The sequence below is a fragment of the Mustelus asterias genome, chromosome 19, assembly GCF_964213995.1.
Source record: "Mustelus asterias chromosome 19, sMusAst1.hap1.1, whole genome shotgun sequence".
In the NCBI taxonomy this organism is placed as follows: domain Eukaryota; kingdom Metazoa; phylum Chordata; class Chondrichthyes; order Carcharhiniformes; family Triakidae; genus Mustelus; species Mustelus asterias.
In genome coordinates this window covers 82,992,550-83,017,893 of record NC_135819.1, presented here as the reverse complement: position 1 = coordinate 83,017,893, position 25,344 = coordinate 82,992,550, and positions in this window count along the sequence as shown.

Here is a 25,344-nt window from a genome sequence, read left to right as displayed (position 1 = left end):
TCTTGAAGGTCAACCCACGGAAAGCGACTGGCCCGGATGGGGTACCCGGACATGGACTCAGATCCTGCGCGGATCAGCTGGCGAAGATATTCACAGACATCTTCAACCTCTCTTTACAACAATTTGAGGTCCCTATCTGCTTCAAGAAAATGACCATCATCCCGGTACCTAATAAAAACCAAGCAGCGTGCCTTAATGACTATAGGCCGGTGGTTCTGACATCCATCATTATGAAATGCTTCAGAAGGTTAGTCATGGCACGAATCAATTCCAGCCTCCCGGACTACCTGGATCCACTACAGTTTGCCTATCGCTGCAACAGGTCCACAGCAGACGCCATTTCCCTGGCCCTGCACTCAACCCTGGAACACCGAGATAACAAGGACACCTATGTCAGAATCCTATTTATTGACTACAGCTCAGCCTTCAATACCATTATTCCCACGAAACTCATCTCCAAACTCTGTAGCCTGGGCCTTGGCTCCTCCCTCTGTGACTGGATCCTGAACTCCCGAACCCACAGACCACAATCAGTAAGGATAGGCAACAACACCTCCTCCACGATAATCCTCAACACCAGTGCCCCACAAGGGCTGTGCTCTCAGCCCCCTACTATACTTCTTATACACCTATGTCTGTGCGGCCAAATTCCCCTCCAATTCGATTTTCAAGTTTGCTGACAATACCACTGTAGTGGGTCGGATCTCAAACACTGACGAGACAGAGTACAGGAATGAGATAGAGAATCTGGTGAACTAGTGCAGCAACAATAATCTCTCCCTCAATGTCAACAAAACGAAGGAGATTGTCATCGACTTCAGAAAGCGTAAAGGAGAACATGCCCCTGTCTACATCAATGGGGACGAAATAGAAAGGGTCGAGAGCTTCAAGTTTTTAGATATCCAGATCACCAACAACTTGTCCTGGTCCCCCCATGCCGACACTATAGTTAAGAAAGCCCACCAACGCCTCTACTTTCTCAGTGGACTAAGGAAATTTGGCATGTCAGCTATGACTCTCAGCAACTTTTACAGATGCACCATCGAAGTCATCCTTTCTAGTTGTATCACAGCTTGGTATGGCTCCTGCTCTGCCCAAGATCGCAAGGAACTACAAAAGGAGAACCAGTGGATGTGGGTTACTTAGACTTTCAGAAGGCTTTTGAAAAAGTCTCACAGAACAGACTACTGTGTAAAGTTAAAGTACATGGGATTGCAGATAATCATAGAAATCATAGAAACCCTACAGTGCAGAAGGAGGCCATTCGGCCCATCGAGTCTGCACCGACCACAATCCCACCCAGGCCCTACCCCCTAATGTCTTGAGATGGATAGAAAGCTGGTTAGCAAATAGGAAGCAAATAGTTGGCATAAATGGGTCTTTTTCAGATTGGCTGCGAGTGACTAGTGGGGTACCGCAAGGATCTGTGCTGGGACCCCAACTGTTCAAATTGTACATTAATGATTTGGAAGAGGGAATTGAATGTATTATCTCCAAATTTGTAGATGATACAAAGTTGGGTGGGAGGGTGAGCTGTGAGGAGGATGCAGAGATGTTTCAGCGTGATTTGGACATGCTGAGTGAGTGAGCACATACTTAGCACATCCAATATAATGTGGATAAATGTGAGGTTATCCACTTCAGTAGCAAAAATAGGAAGGCAGATTATTACTTGAATGGGTGTAAATTGAGAGAGGTGGATACTCAGCGAGACTTGATTTGATTTGATTTGATTTTTTGATTTATTATTGTCACATGTATTAACATACAGTGAAAGGTATTGTTTCTTGCGCGCTATACAGGCAAAACATACCGTTCATAGAGAAGGAAATGAGAGTGTGCAGAATGTAGTGTTACAGTCATAGCTAGGGTGTAGAGAAAGAGCAGCTTAATGCAAAGTAAGTCCATTCAAATGTAGCCCAATCCATCACGCAAACCAGCCTCCCATCCATTGACTCTGTCTACATTTCCCACTGCCTTGGCAAAGCAGCCAGCATAATTAAGGACTCCACGCACCCCGGACATTCTCTCTTCCACCTTCTTCCTTCGGGAAAAAGATACAAAAGTCTGAGGTCACGTACCAACTGACTCAAGAACAGCTTCTTCCCTGCTGCTGTCAGACTTTTGAATGGACTTACTTTGCATTAAGCTGATCTTTCTCTACACCCTAGCTATGACTGTAACACTACATTCTGCACTCTTTCGTTTCCTTCTCTATGAATGGTATGTTTTGTCTGTATAGCACGCAAGAAACAATACCGTTCACTGTATGTTAATACATGTGACAATAATAAATCAAATCAAATCAAGTCTCGCTGAGTATCCACCTCTCTCAATTTACACCCATTCAAGTAATAATCTGCCTTCCTATTTTTGCGACTGACGTGGATAACCTCAAATTTATCCCCATTATATGAGATGTGCTAAGTATGTGCTCACTCATTCAGTCTGTCCAAATCACGCTGAAGCATCTCTGCATCCTCCTCACAGCTCACCCTCCCACCCAACTTTGTATCATCTGCAAATTTGGAGATAATACATTCAATTCCCTCTTCCAAATCATTAATGTACAATTTGAACAGTTGGGGTTCCCAGCACAGATCCTTGCGGTACCCCACTAGTCACTCGCAGCCAATCTGAAAAAGACCCATTTATGCCAACTATTTGCTTCCTATTTGCTAACCAGCTTTCTATCCCTCTCAAGACATTATCTGCAATCCCATGTACTTTAACTTTACACAGTAGTCTGTTCTGTGAGACTTTTTCAAAAGCCTTCTGAAAGTCTAAGTAACCCACATCCACTGGTTCTCCTTGGTCAACTCTCCTAGTTACATCCTCAAAGAATTCCAATAGATTCATCAAGTATGAAAGATAAGTGTGAAGTATTTTCACACCTTCAAAAGTCCCAATCAAGTGTTATACTGTAATGTAGATGTATCTTTTGTGTACGAATGGTCACAGGGATCTGTCTTTTAAAGTTAAGTTGAACCTAACATTAACCAGTATTGTGCATTGATTCACATGTAGTATGATTACAGGGAAAGCAACATAATGAAGTGAAAACTATCATGGAATGTCATGTCTACTGTGATTTAAATCACTCTGACTGATCAAAAAAATCTAACTACTGCTTCTTTACATTAATTAGCATGAATTCAGCTTTGAAATTGAAATGAACACCTTCTGTTCTTTAAGATAAAGGCAAAATATTGCAGATGCTGGAATCTGAAACAAAAACAGAAAATGCTTGAAAACTCAGCAGGTCCAACAACACCTGTGGAGAGAGAATAGAGCCAATGTTTCAGAAATGTTGACTCTATTCTCTCTCCACAGATGCTGTCAGACCTGCTGAGTTTTTCCAGCATTTTCTGTTTTTGTACCTTTTGTTCTTTCCTTCTTAGAGAGCAAGCTATTGCTTGAATAGCTGTAGCCATTATTAATGCTTGGCTGAGTTTCAAGTGCTAATGAGTTTCAGCACAGTATGTATTCCATTCATCTGAGGATTTTTAAGTGTTTTTCATGGGATGTTGACCTTGTTGGCAAAGCCAACATTTCTTACCCTTTCCAAATTACCCTTCTGAAGTGCTGTGGTGAGCTGCCTTCTTGAACTACACCAGTCCATCTAGTGGAGATGCATCTATAATGCTGTTAGAAGGGAGTTCAAGGATTTTGATCCAGTGACATTGAAGGGACAGTGATATAGTTTCGAGTCAGGATGGTGTGTAGCTTTGAAGGGAGCTTGCAGTTAATGGTGTTAGAAACCATAGAAACCCTACAGTGCAGAAGGAGGCCATTCGGCCCATCGAGTCTGCACCGACCACAATCCCACCCAGGCCCTACCCCCACATATTTTACTCGCTAATCCCTCTAACCTACGCATCCCAGGACTCTAAGGGGCAATTTTTTTTTTTTAACCTGGCCAATCAACCTAACCCGCACATCTTTGGACTGTGGGAGGAAACCGGAGCACCCGGAGGAAACCCACGCAGACACGAGGAGAATGTGCAAACTCCACACAGACAGTGACCCGAGCCGGGAATCGAACCCGGGACCCTGGAGCTGTGAAGCAGCAGTGCTAACCACTGTGCTACCGTACCGTGTTCCCATGCAATTTCTGCCCTTGTCCTTGTTCTTCCAGGTGGGACAGATCACAGGATGGAAAGGTTCTGTTGTTGAATCATTGGTGTGCTTCAGCAATGTAACTTGTAGTTAGTACGTTCTACTGCCATTATGCTTTGCTGGTGGAGGGGGTGAATGTTTAAGATGGTTGATGGAGTTTTAATATAACGGACTACTTTGTCTTGGATGGAGCCACATTCATCGAGGTAAAGGGAAAGTATTCCATCACAACCCTGATTTTTAAAAAATATTTCACTGGATGTGGGCATTGCTAGCTTGCTCAGGGTTTATTGCCCATTCAGGTTGCCCTTGAGAAAGTGGTGGTGCCTTCTTGAGCCACTGCAGTCCCTGAGGTGTAGGTGCACCCACAGTGCTGTTAGGGATGGAGTTCCAGGATTTTGACCCAGCCTTGTAGATGGTAGACAGGCTTTGAGGAGCAGGAGGTGAATTACTTGTCACAGAATTCCCAGCTTGCACCTACCCTCATAGCCACAGTATTTATATGGTTAGTCCAGTTCAGTTTTTGGTCAATGGAACCCCCAGGATGTTGACAATGGGAACAATGGTAATGCTATTAAATGCCAAATGCAGAATGTAGTATTACAATCATAACTAGGATGTAGAGAAAGATCAACTTATTATGAGGCAGGTCTATTCAAAAGTCTGATGGCAGCAGGGAAGAAGCTGTTCTTGAGTTGGTTGGTAGGTGTCCTCAGACATTTGTATCTTTTTCCTGACAGAAGAAGGTGGAAGAGAGAATGTCCGGGGTGTATGGGGTCCTTGATTATACTGGCTGCTTTTCTAAGGCAGCGGGAAGTGTAGACAGAATCAATGGGTGGGAGGCTGGTTTGAGTGATGGGACTGGGCTTCGTTCATGACTCTTTGTAGTTTATTGCGGTCTTGGGCAGAGCAGGAGCCATACCAAGCTGTGATACAACCAAAAAGAATGCTTTCTATGGTGTATCTGTAAATGTTGATGAGAGTCGTCGCCGACAGGCCAAATTTCCTTAGTCTTCTGAGAAAGTAACGGTGTTGGTGGGCTTTCTTAACTATAATGTCGGCATGGGTGGGACCAGGAAGGTTGTTGGTGATCTGGACATCTAGAAACTTGAAGCCCTTGACCATTTCCATTTCATCACCGTTGATATTGACAGACAGAAAGCAACTGCTTTCTCCATGAATTAGTGACATGGAGCTTATTTTTTCACCAGAAAAAGTGTAACATATTTCCAGTGATATTGTACAGAACTAGGGGGGTTACTGGGTGAATGGCCGTGAAGATTAATAGGGGAGGGGGGATATAAAGGTGCCATGTGGTGACAAATGTGGTCTGATGGGGTATGGACTGGCACAAAGGTGTGGGTGTCGGGGGTGAGAGTTTTAGGGGGCATTTAAACACTTTTGGGAACAGGGATACTGTACTGGAGAAGCCAGGTGGGCTTTCTAACTTGCCTGCCTCTGCTACCACACTTATCCTTCATGAAGTGCAGCTCACAAACTACACTGCAAACTCAAACACAGTGCGTAAAGACAAAAATGGCCTGTGAAGTCACACATGGGTCAAGTTTTCTCACACTCAGAGGAAGGTTTGGCTCAATTTCTGATTTCATCTCACAACGTTTTGTCACAGTGACATTAATGTTGACAACATTCACAATGGTAACAGAACAGGGGAATCACAAGTAAAATGCCCATTCCCCAACCGCCTGCAAACACAAGTTTGAAAACACAATGAGAGGTGTCAGAGGCAGCTCTCGTGCCTCTGATTCAGCAGGTTGCAGCTTCAAGTCGCACTATTGAAACTCGAGCACGTGATCCAAGCTGACACTCGAGTTGAGTACTGAGGGAGTGCTGCATTGTGGGTGGTGCTGTCTTTTAGATGGGACCTTAAAGTTTAAGGCTTAAACCAAGTAAAAAACTGCATGGCACAACTTTGAAGAAAAATAAAGTTCTTTCCAGTGCTCTGGTCAAGATCAATCTCTTAATTGACAACACCAAAGCAGATTTTCCGGTCACTATCCTATTGCTGTCTGAGACATTGTTGTGTGAATATTGACTCTTGTGCCCTCTACAAGACAACAGTGACAACACTTCAAAAGTAATTGATTGTAAAGTGCTTTCTGATGTGCTGGGATCATGACAGTTACCACATCAATGCAAGTTTTTCTTTGTAACAAAGATCAATTCAAGTAATTACTTTTATTCTATTTAGGATTATGTGATAATTCGATATAATAGTTTCATTTTAAATAATAAATACACCAAAGGAAGATGTACCACCTGGTTCTTATCCCTATTTAAAACCAATTTTTGAATTTCCAGCCATTAAGCTGGACTCTGTCTGCACTGTTAATGTGGTAAGAATCAGCTTTGATGTCAACACACAGTAAAAAGAAGCTAAATCCCCATGTCAGATTAAATTCAATTCTGATATAAGTGGTTTTTAACTAGACTTGTGCAAACAGGCTCATCCAAACGTTTACTCGCCTCCAGCTGCTTTGTAGCACGCACTAACACATGCCACACGAGATAATTGGCTGCAACCTGATACCACCTGGTTCTGAGTTGAAAGGAGAAACGCAATGCTCCATGTTTCCTTAACCACACTGTGTTGATGCAAAATACCCAAGCTTCAATTAAAAGGAAAAATAGAACCTCCACCAGCTAAAATACTACCACCCTCCAATTAATAATTTTCCTCCCAAAGCAAAGGTCAGCGAGTCATCACTGAAATCCCTCTATCACAGGTGTGTCGAAATAGTGAATGGAATTGACCAAAATCACCTTCTACATTTCACAACACGGAACTGCTGCTTGTACTGTTTAATCTTGGAGGTGAAATTATTTTCTCATTATGTAGTAGTGTCGTGTTTTTCACCTTTTTCTAAACCTTCCGAGAGGAATATCAAACATGTTCACTCTGGAAGCTTGGGAGTGTTCGTGAGCACCAAGAAACTATTCCTGGAGCACAAATTGAAAAGCTTCTGAGAGAATGGGCAGGATTTTCCAGCCTCGCTTGCCCCAAAACTGGAAAATCCCACCTGAGGTCAACGGACCTTTCCACGTGGCACAGTGGTTAGCACTGCTGCCTCATAGCACCAGGGACCCGGGTTCGATTCCTGGCTTGGGTCACTGTCTGTGCGGAGTCTGCACATTCTCCCCGTGTCTGCGTGGGTTTTCTCCGGGTGCTCCGGTTTCCTTCCCCAGTCTGAACAATGTGCTGGTTAGGGTGCATTGACCTGAACAGGTGCCAGAGTGTGGCAACGAGGGGAATTTCACAGTAACTTTATTGCAGTGTTAATGTAAGCCTACTTGTGATTAAGGAATAAAATAAATAAATGGTCCGCGCCTCGCTCACTCTGATTCCCGTGGCAGGTGGGATGGGAAAATTCACCCAAAGATGCGCAGGTTGAGTGTATTGGCCATGCTAAATTAATCCTTTGTGTCAGGGGGTACATACATGGGGATATGGTGATAGGGCCTGGGTGGGACTGTTGTCAGTGCTTGATGGGCTGAATGATTCCCTTCTGCACTGTCCAGACTCTATGGTAGGTTCTATAATCTATTGTGAATGCTCTTTTGGCTAAATAACCACTTAATGAGCAGAAATAGTGTGGTTTGGGGCAGCACAGTTGTTCTGGGGAAAAGGAGAGAGTAATTCACCAAATGCGAGGTTACGGGACTGTGCTGATGATTGTTTTGTGGTGTCCAACACAGTCAAGTGACCAATCACATTCATCTCTGCTCCACTCTGGATGGAGCAGAGATGATCCACCTAAGAAGAAGCTACAGCTCTTTATTTCCAAAGAAAGGGAATTCATAAAATGATACCTCACTGAGCTCCAAATAATCTACCTCAGCAGCAAGGTAAGGTGTACCAGGTTGATATTTGTGAAGGGCAAATTTAAAAGAAAAGAAAATACCAGTAAATATTCCCTGATACAGGAAATGATGAACAGCTGGGAGTGTGCAGTCCGGATGAGTAACTGGAGAAAACAGTCTGCTTGGATTTCTGCATAGCTATGATCAAATGTGTTGAAGGGCTTTCTTCACACAAAACTACGCTGTGAGAAGGTAATTACGATGCTCACAGACAACTTTCCAATTCTCCTTTTAGCTAAGCTAGCTCTGCCCTGACCTTCAGTCATCATGAGCACTGGAGTATAGCAAACGTGGCACAAATTAGAAGTTGAGTTATGATACAATCAAACAGCTATTGTGCAAAATATAGAGAGAACATTTTGCCTTTCTGTACAGCTGGAAATCCAGAGGGGCACACAGCTAGTAGCTCGGTGACACATGAAACTTAAAACAACATAGCAACAATGCTGGATCACACTGCATGCAAGAAAGGAGAGGTGCGTGTCGGCCATCTTGCTGCCATGTACCATGTGTTGTATGAGTGAGAATGCTGCCACATGGTAAAAGTACTCTGACTTGTCCCACTGATCCATCCTTTCTATTTGTTGCACTGATTAAAAACTGATTACACAATTTGTTTCCACCGTTGTGAATGCTGCAATTAGTCAATGGCTGAAATCTTACTAGAAAATGGCAAAGTGTTGGTTCTAGTGAGAAAACCCAACACGCCGGTCTTCTCTCCACATCTTTTTTTTCAATTCATTTGTGCAACATGGAGATTGCTGGTTGGCCGGCATTTATTGCCCATCCCTAGTTACCCAAGGGCAGTTGAGAGTCAACCACATTGCTGTGGCTCTGGAGACACATGTAGGCCAGACTGGGTAAGGACAGCAGATTTCCTTTCCTAAGGGACATTAGTGAACCAGATGGGTTTTCCAACAATCGACGATGGTTTCATGGCCATCAAAAGATTCCTAATTCCAGATATTTTTTATTGAATTCAAATTCCACCATCTCCCATGGCGAAATTCGAACCCGGGTCCCCAGAACATTAGCTGAGCTTCTGGATTAATAGTCTAGCGATACCATCAGGCCACCGCCTCCCCATTCTGCCACAAAAAAAGGCGTGTTTCATGCCATCATGTAGAGGCGGGGCTTCAACACGCCAGCAAAGCCCAACTGCACTGACATTGGGGCGCCATGATTAAAGGGCGCCCTGATCAGATCAAGCAATGACCTCTCCCCTAGCCCACCATGGACTAGATGAGCCAAATGTTCTCATCTTCTTTTCTATTGAACAAAACATATTTTGATTAAAGTCTAAAATCCTTTGTCAAAATTAGGGGAGTTTTCCCATCTTGGCCAAGAATTATCCCTCAGTCGAGATGACTGATGAACAGGGGATTATCTGGTCAGTACTATAATGTTGTTTGATGGATTTTGCTGTGCCCTTACATCAGTGACTACGCTTCACAAAGTCCTTCATTGACTGTTACACTGCTCAGGACATTTTCAAATTGCAAAAGGTTTCATAGAAATGCAAGATTCTTCCTCATATCAAACACCTCAGAATGTTTGCTCGGTTGTTTTTGACTCCCCGAGGAGAGCAACAACTGTTTGCAGTTAGACAGCCCATCAAGTTGTTAGAAATAACAAGTTTGTTGCAGCTGTAGGTGACACGTGTCTGTTCCTATTGAGGCTGTTCTGTAAAAAACAGATGGCTGTCAGCAGCTCCAAAGCAAACTGCACTCGCCTGATTCTCTGCTGATGACATTTATCTGACCCCACACATACACATGCACATCCAGCACAATCTCAAAATATTCAAGTTCCAGGTTATTTAGTGTGAAAGCAAACTGTCGGCACATTCTCAGAGGCTGAATAAGTATCACTGCGATGCCATCGATGTTCGTTGCAGTTTAGTGATTATGTCAATTCTGATAAATTAATCCTCAAACTCTTGATTGTCCTTGGTATTCTGAAATCCATATCCATAAAATTGCACTTAAATAATCTCAAAACGTTTTGACGCATATTTAGATTATCCGCATCATTTATCATCAGCTTTAGGTGGATTAAATGAATTCCATCCCTTTAGAATCAGAATGTTTGATTATTTATCCAGTTGAAGTCTGCATGGTGGTAAATGTTGATGCTAAATTTAACCTTGCGAGTAAAAATAATATTCAGGCCCAATGAAAATTTAGTTTATCGGATGACCATCACTAAAAACCAATCTGCTCTTCCTCCAATAATCTAACGTTCTCATTAAAATTAGCACCAGAAAGATTGAGTCAATTATATGTACCAGAATCTGTTCATAAAGAATGGATTTACGATTTGGCTACTCAAAGAAGAAAGCTTTCCCCACAAGAGCACTGCTTTCCTCCCTCCCCCACGATATCCAGGCCGTTTTCCTCAGAGCTTGCTTCCAATGTTATATTGGAATCTGAACTTTAATTAGCTCCATATCTGACCCGATATTTGTTATTACGCTTGTGTGAAAATAATGATGATTGATAAAGTTTCCTCATTGTTTATAATATCAATGTTGGATGTTTCACTCATTCTCCTTATTCGCTGAATGAAGTTGTGGATATGTTGGTTAAAACCTTCAAAAAGGAAACTTATCTGGAGTTGGAACCTTTTGTAATTGGGATTTGTTCCATCTGGGGGAGAGTGTACAATGTTAACTGGATAATAGAAGTGGGAAAAAACATTCCGTTCTATAGCATCAAAATCCCTTCAGTTGCACTGGGCTTAGAAACGCAGGTGGGAAGCGAATGGATATAAATTCCTGAGCTGAAACTGTCCTGTGGAACATGGAGCACTGAGGAGCAGGATCGCTCCCCATGCAGCCACAACTCGATCCCAAGAAACTGTGAAGAGCTTCACAGAGGGGAAAATCTGTTCCACGCTGGTAATTAATGCTGAACCATTCTGCAAATGTAAGTTTCATAGCATCCAAGACAGGTTTCATAATCACAGTGTCAGTGAATATCTGTAAAAACAGGTTTCATAACAGAAGCGTGAATTTTGTCATGCAAATGTTTTGCAATGCTAATTGTTAAAAGAATCTCCATGTCATCCTTTACACCGGGTATGCCATCAGTTACATCAAATGTATGAGGTACCTAGAAACTGCACAATTCAGAAGGGTTATTCAGATGAAAGTTTCCGAAAATGAGGCTCGAGGTGTGAAAAAGAATCCTTTCCTTTCTCTCATCTGTTCTTTTTCTTTCTCTTGAGGGAGAGTGAACTGAATTCTCACTGATCTGTGAGACGTTGGCACTGGAAATTGGAATAAGCATCATACACCCAATGGGATGAGGTGCAGCTGATTCAGATGCAGTGTAAAGTTCTCTTTGCCCTGTCCAGCTACAGGTCCTAGCATCAATTTCAGAAAAGCACCATCTACAACGCCACAAGGCAAAGTTTTTTTTATCCTTTCATGGGATGTGGGTGTTACTTGCAAAGTTCACATTTGTTGTCCCATTCCTAATTGCCCTTGAACTTGCTGGGCCATTTCAGGGGCAGTTAACAGTCAACCTAATTTTTGTCGGTTTGGAGCCATATATGGGCCAAACCAGGTGAGGACGACAGGGTTTCTTCCTTCTCTAAAGGAGATTAGTGAACTAGATGGCCGGAATTTTACCACCCCGCCCACAATGGGAATCGGAGTGAGCGAGGGATGGACAATGGGAAGATCCATTGGCCACGGGCAGGATTTTACAGTTTCGGGAAGAGTGAGGTCGAAAAAACCCACCTGATGGGTTTTTGAGACGAACTTTCAAATCCAGATTTATTAAATTGAATTTAAATTCCACCAGTTGCCATGGTGGGATTTGAACCTATGTCCCCCAGACCATAGACCGAGTCCTCGGGATTACAATTCCAGTGAGATTATCACTCTGCCACCATGTCACCATTTCCTACATTGTGAAACTATCAGTTCAGTAGACAAAGAGCACAGAGCATTTAATTCACACTGCTGCCCAGATTAAACCCTCCAAATAATGTAATCATGGCCCATCATTCTAGTTGGATAAAAGCTCTGTCCCAGTGAGAAAGGCCGAGATCTCTTATATTTTACAGAGGTGTTGGTTATGAAAAATGTTATTGTTCCTGAAACTTGTCACAACTCTGTATTCCCCTCTCTCCATTTGATTTGATTTAATTTATTATTGTCACATTAACATACAGTGAAAAGTATTGTTTTTTGCCTGCTATACAGACGAAGCATACCGTTCATAGAGGAGGAAATGAGAGAATGCAGAATGCAGTGTTACTGTCATAGCTAGAGTGTAGAGAAAGATCAACTTAATGCAAGGTAGGCCCATTCAAAAGTCTGGCGGCAGCAGAGAAGAAGCTGTTCTTGAGTCGGTTGGTACGTGACCTCAGACTTTTGTATCTTTTTCCCAACAGAAGAAGGTGGAAGAGAGAATGTCCGGGGTGCGTGGGGTCCTCTCTTCCCCCAATTTCTGTTGAAGAGAGTGATTTATCCATGGGGACATGGTTTAATCGAGGGAATGGGGAGCTGCCCCACCACCTGGAGAACCAGCATCCAATCATCTCCTTTGGGGAAGGCCCACCAAATTCAATGCCCTTCTGGCAATTCACTGGCCAATGATAGGCCTTCCTTGGGATTAATGACTCTGGGCAGATGGTGGAGGTAAATTCCACCTGTGTGTCCACCACTATCTCACCAGGGGGGACTTCTTGTGTGAAAGGAATGAGTGACACAGGTTTATCTATCTCCCAGGGCAAGAAAAGAGGTTTTCCTGATAGTGTCCCTATCCAATGGCCTTGCATTTCTCAGCACAAGTGACCAGGCAGCAATAGGAGATGAGAAAACCAGCCCTCAGGTCAGTTATACCGATCAGTCCACAAGCTCAGAGTACATTATTTATTTATTAGTGTCACAAGTAGGCTTACATTAACACTGCATTGAAGTTACTATGAAAATCCCCTAGTTGCCACACTCTGGCACCTGTTTGGGTACACTGAGGGAGAATTTAGCACAGCCAATGCACCTAGCGAGCATGTCTTTGGGCTGTGGAAGGAAACCGGAGTACCCGGAGGAAACCCATGCAAACATGGGGAGAATGTGCAACGCTGCACAGGCAATGACCCAATCCGGGAACCGAACCCGGATCCCTGGCGCTGTGAGGCAGCAGCGCTAACCACTGTGCCACCATGCCGCCAGTCAGCCAAGGATCAAACTGGAAATGTGTCAGCTCAATACTACCATGTGACACATTGAATCCAAAGTCACTGAGGAAGTATGTCACATGGGTCTGGAGAGAAAGTTTGTACAAGTAACAGAGAGAGTCAGGCAATAGTTGTGAGCGTGAGAAAGTGTCTACAGGAGAAAGGAAAGGCTGAAAGGGAGAATTGTGAGGGAGTGATAAACCAATGGAAACAAAAAAGTTTCTGGTCCAATTATTTTCTCTGCTCTGATATTTGTGATGAAAAATCACAAACTCATCCTTTGATGCCCTACCACTGATTGGCTGAAGTTTAAGAGTTTAGCAACTGTTTGCTGAAACTGAGGCTACCATCCTGTTGAAATCAAAGATAAAATACACTTTAAAGCTTCTTATCTCTAAACAAAGGCATTGGTTTATAATGTTAAAAACAGCAAAGCTTGATCGTGTGTGCAGGTGAAGACTGAACCATGATAAACTTCTGTCACAGAATTAGCCCCAAAGCCTCTGGATGTGTGTCAGTCTAAACAAAGTGACGGCACTGACGTGTGTGAGATGAAATCTTATTTACTCTTCAGAGGTAGGGGAGATATTAAAGCTTACTGATTGTGACGGTTTTTAACATTAGGTGCCAACCCCAAAGCCATGGTTTAAATCATGTTTTAAACAAGCAAACACAATTCAGTTTGCCCAATTTCTAAAAGTCAGACCATGTTTATAGATCAACTCAGTCGTGTCATCTATTTGTAGATTCATAGACTCATAGACTCATAGAGGTTTACAGCATGGAAACAGGCCCAAATTGTCCATTTATAACTTTCAGTACAACCACTGAAACACTAAAGGCACAACTACCCATTATAGCTATGATCAATTAATGTATTTATAGTGCAGAAGGAGGCCATCAAATAGAGTCATAGAGGTTTACAGCATGGAAACAGGCCCTTCGGCCCAACTTGTCCATGCCACCCTTTTTTGTTTAAACCCCTAAGCTAATCCCAATTGCCCGCATTTGGCCCATATCCCTCCATACCCATCGTACCCATGTAACTATCTAAATGCTTTTTAAAAGATAAAATTGTACCTGCCTCTACTACTACCTCTGGCAGCTTGTTCCAGACACTCACCACCCTCTGTGTGAAACAATTGCCCCTCTGGACACTTTTGTATCTCTCCCCTCTCACCTTAAACCTATGTCCTCTAGTTTTAGACTCCCCTACCTTTGGGAAAAGATATTGACTATCCACCTTGTCTATGCCCCTCATTATTTTATAGACCTCTCTAAGGTCACCCCTCAGTCTCCTACGCTCCAGAGAAAAAAGTCTCAGTCTATCCAGCCTCTCCTTATAACTCAATCCATCAAGTCCTGGTAGCATCCTAGTAAATCTTTTCTGCACTCTTTCTAGTTTAATGATATCCTTTCTATAATAGGGTGACCAGAATTGCACACAGTATTCCAAGTGTGGCCTTACCAATGTCTTGTACAACTTCAACAAGATGTCCCAACTCTGCACCATCTCTCTGAAAAAACATCCCACCCAACCCTAACCCGTAACCCCACCAATCCCCTAAACCTTACATCCTGAGACACAAAAGGGCCACTTATCATGGCCAATCTACCTTATCTGTACATCCTTTGAGGAAACAAGAACACCTGGAGGAAACTCACACAGACACGGGGAGAACATACAAACTCCAGACAGACAGTGACCCAAGGCCGGAATTGAACCCAGGTCTCTGGAGTTGTGAGGCAGCAGTGCTAACCACTGTGCCACCGTGCCACCACATACAGACAACGAGGGTCAGATTTTAGCGACTGAGGCCAGTAGTTGGTGTTGGGAAATTTTCTGACTCACCAGATTCACATCAGTAAAATTTGCCCCATGATGCACAGTGTTTGCTCTGGGCTAGATTTGGGGAGATGGGAGATGGGCGGTTTGATGTGTTGGGGGTGGGGAGGGGGCAGGGTGTGTAACAGGTTGGGGGTTGGTGGATGAATGAATACTTTTCTTTAGTGTTCACCAAGGAGAGGGGCCATGTTTTTGAGGAAGAGAAGGTGTTACAGGCTAATAGGCTGGAGGAAATAGATGTTCGGAGGGAGGATGTCCTGGCAGTTTTGAATAAACTGAAGGTCGATAAGTCCCCTGGGCCTGATGAAATGTATCCTAGGATTCTTTGGGAGGCAAAGGATGAGATTGCAGAGCCTTTGGCTTTGATCTTTGGGTCCTCGCTGTCCACGGGGATGGTGCCAGAGGACTGGAGAATGGCGAATGTTGTTCCTCTGTTTAAGAAAGGGAATAGAAATGACCCTGGTAATTATACACCGGTTAGTCTTACTTCGGTGGTTGGTAAATTGATGGAAAAGGTCCTTAGGGATGGGATTTACGACCATTTAGAAAGATGCGGATTAATCCGGGATAGTCAGCACGGATTCGTGAAGGGCAAGTCGTGCCTCACAAATCTGATAGAATTTTTTGAGGAGGTAACTAAGTGTGTTGATGAAGGTAGGGCAGTTGATGTCATATACATGGATTTTAGTAAGGCGTTTGATAAGGTCCCCCATGGTCGGCTTATGATGAAAGTGGGGAGGTGTGGGATAGAGGGAAGGTTGGCCGATTGGATAGGTAACTGGCTGTCTGATCGAAGACAGAGGGTGGTGGTCGATGGAAAATTTTCGGATTGGAGGCAGGTTGCTAGCGGAGTGCCACAGGGATCAGTGCTTGGTCCTCTGCTCTTTGTGATTTTTATTAATGACTTAGAGGAGGGGGCTGAAGGGTGGATCAGTAAAATTGCTGATGACACCAAGATCGGTGGAGTAGTGGATGAGGTGGAGGGCTGTTGTAGGCTGCAAAGAGACATGGATAGGATGCAAAGCTGGGCTGAAAAATGGCAGATGGAGTTTAACCCTGATAAATGTGAGGTGATTCATTTTGGTAGGACTAATTTAAATGTGGATTACAGGGTCAAAGGTGGGGTTCTGAAGACTGTGGAGGAACAGAGAGATCTTGGGGTCCATATCCACAGTTCCTCTAAAGGTTGCCACTCAAGTGGATAGAGCTGTGAAGAAGGCCTATAGTGTGTTAGCTTTTATTAACAGGGGGTTGGAGTTTAAGAGCCGTGGGGTTATGTTGCAACTGTACAGGACCTTGGTGAGACCACATTTGGAATATTGTGTGCAGTTCTGGTCACCTCACTATAAGAAGGATGTGGAAGTGCTGGAAAGAGTGCAGAGGAGATTTACCAGGATGCTGCCTGGTTTGGAGGGTAGATCTTATGAGGAAAGGTTGAGGGAGCTAGGGCTGTTCTCTCTGGAGCGGAGGAGGCTGAGGGGAGACTTAATAGAGGTTTATAAAATGATGAAGGGGATAGATAGAGTGAACGTTCAAAGACTATTTCCTCGGGTGGATGGAGCTATTACAAGGGGACATAACTATAGGGTTCGTGGTGGGAGATACAGGAAGGATATCAGAGGTAGGTTCTTTACGCAGAGCGTGGTTGGGGTGTGGAATGGACTGCCTGCAGTGATAGTGGAGTCAGACACTTTAGAAACATTTAAGCGGTTATTGGATAGGCACATGGAGCACACCAGGATGATAGGGAGTGGGATAGCTTGATCTTGGTTTCAGATAAAGCTCGGCACAACATCGTGGGCCGAAGGGCCTGTTCTGTGCTGTACTGTTCTATGTTCTATTGGTGATGGGGGGAAGACATAGAGAATGGCAGAAGCAGGATAGAGTCAGTCTCGCTGACATAACATCTGAGTGCTGCTGCAGCAGTCAAATCTCAGAGTGTTGTTATTCACAATGTTGATCACAATGGGCAGAGGGCTCTTGTCACAGCAGCTGCAGCAAGCTGCGCCTCAATAGATTACTGGGAATACTGGGCTTCCATCCCCGGGGAGTGAAAATGATTTCTAGAAGCACAAACTTGCTGCCATATTCAGGGTGACAGATTCGTCTCCCCTCTCTGCCACTTCATGAGTGCCCCAGCTGTTGCCTGTCAGCTCAGTAAGAAATCTCACACCAGGTTAAAGTCCAACAGGTTTATTTGGTAGCCCAAGCTTTCGGAGTGTCACTCACCTGATGAAGGAGCAGCGCTTCAAAAGCTTGTGCTAGCAAATTATCCTGTTGGACTTTAACCTGGTGTTGTGAGACTTCTTACTGTGCTTACCCCAGTCCAATGCCGGCATCTCCACATTATGCCTTTCAGCTGTCTCAGGCTGCTGTCATCTGGGCCGAGGCAGTACAATCTGATTCCAATCTTTCTAGGCTCAGAGCTCTAAAGTACATCCTCCCAGCAACCTACAGTCTCCTGTACTCAAAATCAATGGTCGTGCACCAGCTGCGCTGCAGCTACTGACAGCATTGCTTTGCAGGAACAATCGGACAGGTAAAGGTGCGTGGTAGACAGGCACTTAATTTGATTTGATTTGATTTATTATTGTTACATGTATGAACATATAGTGAAAAGTATTGTTTCTTGCACGCTAAACAGACAAAACATACCGTTCATAGAGAAGGAAACGAGAGAGTGCAGAATGTAGTGTTACAGTCATAGCTAGGGTGTAGAGAAAGATCAACTTAATGCAAAGCAGGTCCAATCAAAAGTCTGACAACAGGAGGGAAGAAGCTGTTCTTGAGTCAGTTGGTACGTGACCTCAGACTTTTATATCTTTTTCCCGAAGGAAGAAGGTGGAAGAGAGAATGTCCGGGGTGCGTGGGGTTAAGAAATTGCATTAGGGCATTGTTAGAGAGTTTAAAAGAGTTAGAATGAAGTTACAGAAGCATAGAACGAGAGTAAAAGATAGAATTAGAAGGTATGCTGGGCACAGCTGCAAGAAGTCGCCTTGCTCTGGCGCCATCTTGGAATGTGTCTTAGGAACTGAACAAGGGTCATAGAATCATAGAACCCTACAGTGCAGAAAGAGGCCATTCTGCCCATCAAGTCTGCACCGACCACAATCCCACCCAGGCCCTACCCCCATATCCCTACATATTTTACCCGCTAATCCCTCTAACCTACGCATCTCAGGACACTAAAGGGCAATTTTTAGCATGGCCAATCAACCTAACCCGCACATCTTTGGACTGTGGGAGGAAACCGGAGCACCCGGAGGAAACCCACGCAGACATGAAGGGAATGTGCAAACTCCACACAGACAGTGACCCAAGCCGGGAATTGAACCCAGGTCCTTGGAGCTGTGAAGCAGCAGTGCTAACCACTGTGCCACTGCGCCGCCGTGATCTATTGATTTTTGTATGCAATGTAACATGACTTCCTCCAGGTTCAGAGTATTTGTTTTGTGGTGGTTTTCAGCATTGTAGCCAAGCAGACAATGTAATGGGCAATAGCCGAGGGAAGGTTTGGTGAGAGTTGCGGGGTGGTGATGGCTGGGTTCACAGAGCTGAGAATTCTCCCAACTCCGTGCAGCCGACCCAGGAGCAAAAATCTGGGCCTTGCTATTGGACCTGGATGAGGGCTTCAACAGCAGGATGAACTGTGACAAAGACAAAGATGGCTGGTGTTTTCAAGATGGAATTGGACGATCTTGGGGATGCCGTAGACATAAATTTGGAAAAACACTCCAGTGTCAAAAAAGGCATCAAGGATGCAGACGGTCTGGTTCAGCTGTATTGGGTTTGTTAAACATGACCTATACTTCACAAAGAAATGCAGACATTCTCATCCTCTTATACTTTTCCAAGTGCTCACTGACTTATGAAGAATGCTAGCAATTTTCCATGACTCGCAGGAAGCTCACTGAATACTTGAACACCAAACATCTTTCCTTGCCTTCACACCAGAGAAATTTCACCCTTACCATTTTCTAGATGTTGACCATTCTGAATAAAATAATTACGAGAAAGGAAACATTGAACATAGGAAATATGAAATAAAATCAAAACATAATGCAAATAAGACATCTCATTAAAATTCCCATTTAAGTAAAATTTTCTCTTTCAAATTCTGATTAGTTTACTATTATTCCATGTGTTTTTATTTACTTCATACTGTTCAATGATAGCTGGAAACTATTTTATTCATTCATGATATGTGGATGTTGTCAGTTAGGCCAGCATTGCCCAACCCCAATTGTCCTTGAGAAGGCAGTGGTGAGCTGTCTTCTTGACGCACTACAGTCCACATGGTGTAGGTACACCCACAGTGCTGTTCGGAAGGGATTCCAGGATTTTGACCCAGCGACAGTGAAGGAACGGTGATAGATTTCCACGTCAGAATGGCGAGTGGCTTGGAGGGAAACTTCTAGTTGGTGGTGTTGCCTTGCATCTGCTGCTCTTGTCCTTCTAGATGGTAGTGGTCATGGGTTCGGAAAGTGTTGCCTAAGGAGCCTTGATGAGTTCCTGCAGTGCATCTTGTAGATGGCACACACTGCTCTATCAGTGGTGGAAGGAGTGTGTGTTGAAGGAAGTGCATGGGTGCAAATCAAACAGGTTGCTTTGTCCTGGATAACGTCAAGCTTCTTGAGTGCTATTGGAGCTCAACTCAACCAGGCAAGTGGAGAGTATTCCATTATTCTCCTGACTTGTGCCTTGTAGATGGTGGACAGGCTCTGGGCAGTCAGGAGGTGAGTTGCTCACCACAGGGCTCCCAGCCTTTGGCCTGCTCCTGTAATCACAGTATTTATGTGGCTAGACTTCTTCAGTTTCTGGTCAATGATCACCCCCAGGATATTGACATGGTGGGATTCAGTGATAGTAATGCCATTGAATATCAAGGGGTGATAGTTGGAGATGGTCATTGACTGGCACTTATGTGGCGTGAATGTTACTTGCCACTTGTCAGCCCAAGCCTGGATATTTCCGGGTCTTGCTGCATTTGAACACGGACTGTTTCAGTATCTGAAGAGTCACGAATGATACTGAACATTGTGCAGTCTTCAGCTCATCTCTGGAGTTCAGCTTTTTTGTGCAGGTTTGAACCATGGACGTGTGAGCTGTATAATTTCACCACCGTCAGTGAGCCTTTAGGAGTAGAATTTATAAGAGATGTTCTCTCGTTGTCGAATATTACTGTCCATGTCACAAGCATTTGGATGATACAACTTTAAAAACTTGTGCGACGTGAGTGGAACAATATACTTGTGGTCTAAAATTGGAATGAAACAAGTATGTTTCTTTCTCTCCCATACAGATGTGCACATCAAACTCGCCTCTATCTCTCGAGGGGACAGCAGACCAATATAGTTCAGGAAATAACCCAGCAACAGCACTGCTCCCCATTCCCAAATAACCTCCAAGGGTCAAGACCAAGCTAATTCCTTCGACCCTTTAGTACACATTGTTCTCTCTGCATTGTGAGTCAGGTTGGCTAACCCAATGTTCGACACTGTATGCTTCATTCAGTGAGCTGAGGGCATAGATTCAAACATAGAATAGGGACAATGAAGAAATCATTGTTTGAGTTAACTTTGGAATCAGCCTGCATTGGTCTTCCCCTACCACGTGTGTCCTATATTCCTTCATAACGTATCAAATCATTTCACAGATATAGGAATAATGTATATCTGTTGCTTTTTTGTATACTCTGATATGGCAGCAGCTTCATTATTGTATTCTCATCCATTTCAGTTCAACAATACAAACATTGAAAACCAACAAGTCTGCAATGCCTCCGAGATGATAATTTATATGGGTGTGTCAGAAAGTAATAACCTGCATTTATATTGTGCCTTATAATGTCTCAGAAACATTCCAAAGTCATTCACATAAATAAATTACCATGGGTTAAATCATAACTACTATTACAACTATACCGAGAGTTAGCAACACGGTAATTAATGCCTGCTTAGTTCAATGATTCCAGTCCATATTTCAGCACTTGGGGAGATATTTGATAAGTAATGTCATGCCAAGAGAATCTGTTTTGATCATCGAAAGGTTCAATAAATACATACATTATATCGTAAACCTATAGCTAATTTCTAAAATTTGAAAAGCTAGACTCTTTTTAAAATGGCTCAAGGTATAAGACCATAAGGTATAGGAGCAGAATTAGGCCACTCGGCCCATCGAGTGTGCTCTGCCATTCAATCTTGGCTGATATTTTTCTCATCCCCATTCTCCTGCCTTTTCCCCATAACCCCGATCCCTTTATTAATCAAGAACCTATCTATCACTGTCTTAAAGACACTCAATGACCTGGCCTCCACAGCCTTCTGCGGCACAGAGTTCCACAGATTCACCACTCTCTGGCTGAAGAAATTCCTCCTCATCTCTGTTTTAAAGAACTGTCCCTTTAGCCTGAGGTGGGGCCCTCTATTTCTAGTTTTTCCTACTAGTGGAAACATCCTCTCCACGTCCACTCTATCCAGGCCTCGCAGTATCCTGTAAGTTTCAATAAGATCCCCCCTCATTATGTTTGTCTGTGACCATCGAAGAAAAGGAACATTCTGTTAGCATCAGGAAAACCTATAACTCGTTATCTCTGAAGATACACTAATAACCCTATGGGCTGCAGAGACAAAATTCAGCAGAAGCTATATAAGGGCCATTTGCATTTCATAAGCCAAGCCTGGCCAAATGGAGCTTATCCTTCTGCTCGGACAAAAGACCCCACAACCATCCTTTCAGGTCTTAATCTTTGAAACATTTAACCATCTCGGGATCCCAGACAAAGGGATACACACTCTTTGTCAAAGCCAGAGTTGGGAGGTGGGGGCCACATGACAATGAATCTTACAGCTTGTATAACCAGTAATATTGCCTTTTTGTACTGAGAAAAATTCAGTCTGCCATTTTTACCATCCACAAAGCAGCAACAAAGTGGCTCTGCCCTGGCTGAATATCTGGCCTCACCTGCAGTGTTACTACTGGAACTTCTGCAGCATCACCTACAGGACTGATTCATCTCTGCATACCTACATTCTCTTGGAAGTCAACTCTACTGGAAAAATGAATTATCCAACAACAGTTTTCTACCTGCAGGTCTCGGTGAAGGAATACACCATTGGACTTTGATTCTGGACTCTGGACTCATGTGTTACAATAATTATTTTTTCTGTAGTCATTGACTTGTAAATCTTTCTTTTCTCTGTCCCTCTGTTGCTACATCGCTGTGCAGGGGGCTACATTGGGACCCTCCTTCTGCATTTAAGTGTGTGAAAATAAACCAAATTACCGAGTTTATCCTTTCATGGCTTTGTTGTGGGGTTCATAATAGAAATTGGATGACACCAAAATGAAGAAGTTGGGAAATATGCAACCGCTTATAATGGGTGAAGTAAATCAAAAACACCTTTCTGTTTGCGAATGGGTGGCGAGAGGAGCAATCAGGGCTGTTTAAGTTAGCCCCCCCTCCCCCCCTTCCAGTCCACAGCTGAATACATTGCTTTAAGCTGGTGGCTCGGTCATTGTAGTCCTGTTATGTACAAACTCTGGTTATGTGTTTCCTCTTTTCCACATGCCAAGATTGTCAGCTGGGCTTGTGTTCCATTTCAATTGTCAGTCACGGAACATCACAACTCACACACCCATACAAACTTGCTGTCTTTCTTGACATCCATGCCAAAACAAGATTTGAAAGTGAGCTTCATTTCAAAGTGTCTGCTTGTCAATCTCGCTCACAGCCGCCCTTCAAAACCATCGTCTTAATGTCATTTACGTTCCCTTCTGACTGAAAATCTGCCCTCGGAGCAGGATGGGACAGAGTCATCGCTCTCAGCCAGTCAGAAGGAAACTTGAGATTTCTCTATCACTGCTCCAACTCCCCGATGAATTGTGAATTCTGAACTCTTATTGCTAATTGCTATATTTTAATCAATTCCCATTTGTAAGCACACTATCACTATCACTGACTGGTTACCACATTACCATAAAATTCAGTCCAGATCAAATACGTTGCTTTCTGCTCAGTTTGTGAGACATTCGGGAAGAACTGATGTTCCAAAGAGTTTTACATTTTGCCTCATGGGTGTTAATCTAATGCAACCCAACACATTTGTGACATTGAACATGACTACAGGAATATTCTGCCCAGAGAATACCGTGTCTTTGTGACAAATCCATTGCAAAAATCAGACAAAGTTCCATTTTATTTCTTCCTCAGTTTAATTCTTTGTAAGTGCAGAATATCGGTGGCGCAGTGGTTTAGAAAGGAATTCCGTTCTTTCATCTCAAGACCCTCACTCAAATCTGAGATCAACAGCATGAATTCATCTTCTCTAATCGCTTCTCGTTCACGTACAGTACATTGAGGCAAGTGTCACCTTGTGTATTTTAAAAATGTGTGATTTTATCAGATTATAGTGTTTCGCATCAAATTGTGGTGCTTGATCTGGTCACTTTTTCAGCCAGGTTTGGTCCTTGCTAAAGGGGAAGAAATTTGAAAAAGGAAAATAACTTCCGCATATTTAAAAAAGTGACTTTCATTGATGTCACACATTTTGTGACCTTAGCATGGATCAAAGCTTTTCACAGCCAATTAACTATTTTTAAACTCTAGTTACTTTTGCAATTTAGAAAATGCAGCCCTAAATTTGCACACATCCAGTCCCCATAAAGAGCAATGTGATCGCGACTCGATAATCTTGATTACAGATAAAATTACCTGACTCTGGCTCAAAATCAAATCAAGCCATGGGACTGTCCACCTGAGAGGGCAGACAGGGTCTCAGTGTAATGTCTCATCTGAAAGATGGCATATCTGACAATGCAGCACTCTGGAGAGTGGACAATAAAGAAGCATTTGATCATCTCTTGCATGATCAGTACATTAACCAGTTTGTGTGGCCCTAGTTTTAACAAAGATATTAGCTGTTATATTTTTGACATTAAACAGTTCTTCTCTAAGATGCATACAAGGCAACTCAGAAGAGCATACTAAGGTGTTAATTATAATCATATTGTACAAGGAAGATTGGAAGTGATAAGGTAATGTGAGGTAATGCATTTTGGAAGGAATAATACAGAGAGGAAATATACAGTAAATGGCAGAACGCTTAAGAGTATTGATAGGCAGAGGGATCTTGGTCTACAGATACACAGGTCACTGAAAGGTGGAGAAGGTAGTCAAGAAGGCATACGACATGGTTGCCTTCATCGGCCGGGGCATTGAGTTTAAAAATTGGCAAATCATGTTCACAGAAGAATCATAGAAACCCTACAGTGCAGAAGGAGGCCATTCGGCCCATCGAGTCTGCACCGACCACAATCCCACCCAGGCCCTACCCCCACATATTTTACCCACTAATCCCTCTAACCTACGCATCCCAGGACTCTAAGGGGCAATTTTTTAAACCTGGCCAATCAACCTAACCCGCACATCTTTGGACATGTTGCAGCTTTATAGAACCTTAGTTAGGCCGCACTTGGAATATAGTATTCAATTCTGGTCACCACACTACCAGAAGGATGTTGAGGCTTTGGAGAGGGTACAGAAAAGATTTACCAGGATGTTGCCTAGTATGGAGGGCATTAGCTATGAGGAGAGGCTGGAGAAACTTGGTTTGTTCTCACTGGAACGACGGAGGTTGAGGGGAGACCTGATAGAAGTCTACAAGATTATGAGGGGCATGGACAAAGTGGATAGTCAGAAGCTTTTTCCCCAGGGTGGAAGAGTCAATTACTAGGGGGCATAGGTTTAAGGTGCGAGGGGTAAAGTTTAAAGGAGATGTACGAGATAAGTTTTTTACACAGAGGGTGATGGACGCCTGGAACTCACTGCCGGGGGAGGTAGTGGAAGCAGATACGATCATGACATTTAAGGGATATCTTGACAAATACATGAATAGGACGGGAATAGAGGGATATGGTCCCCAGAAGGGTAGAAAGGTTTTGTTCAATTGGGCAGCATGGTCGGTGCAGGCTTGGAGGGCCGAAGGGCCTGTTCCTATGCTGTAATTTTCTTTGTTCTTTGAAGTGGAAAGTTTAGCAGCTATTGACTGACTGAATTTTTTACCAGAACATTCTTGCTCCTACCTTTCAGGAAACCAATCAAAGCCAATGCCATATCCATAAAGTTATGTTTCCTACAAATGAATAACTTGTAGAATTCTTACACTTCATACATCAAAGTGGTGAAATATTTGGAAAGGCTGATGCAACAAACCATTCTTTCAACAGCTGTTTTTATTTATCCAAAAAAATGACTGATGTTCTTGGGAAGATGACTAAAATGGCCAAAAATGGAAGTCCAAAAA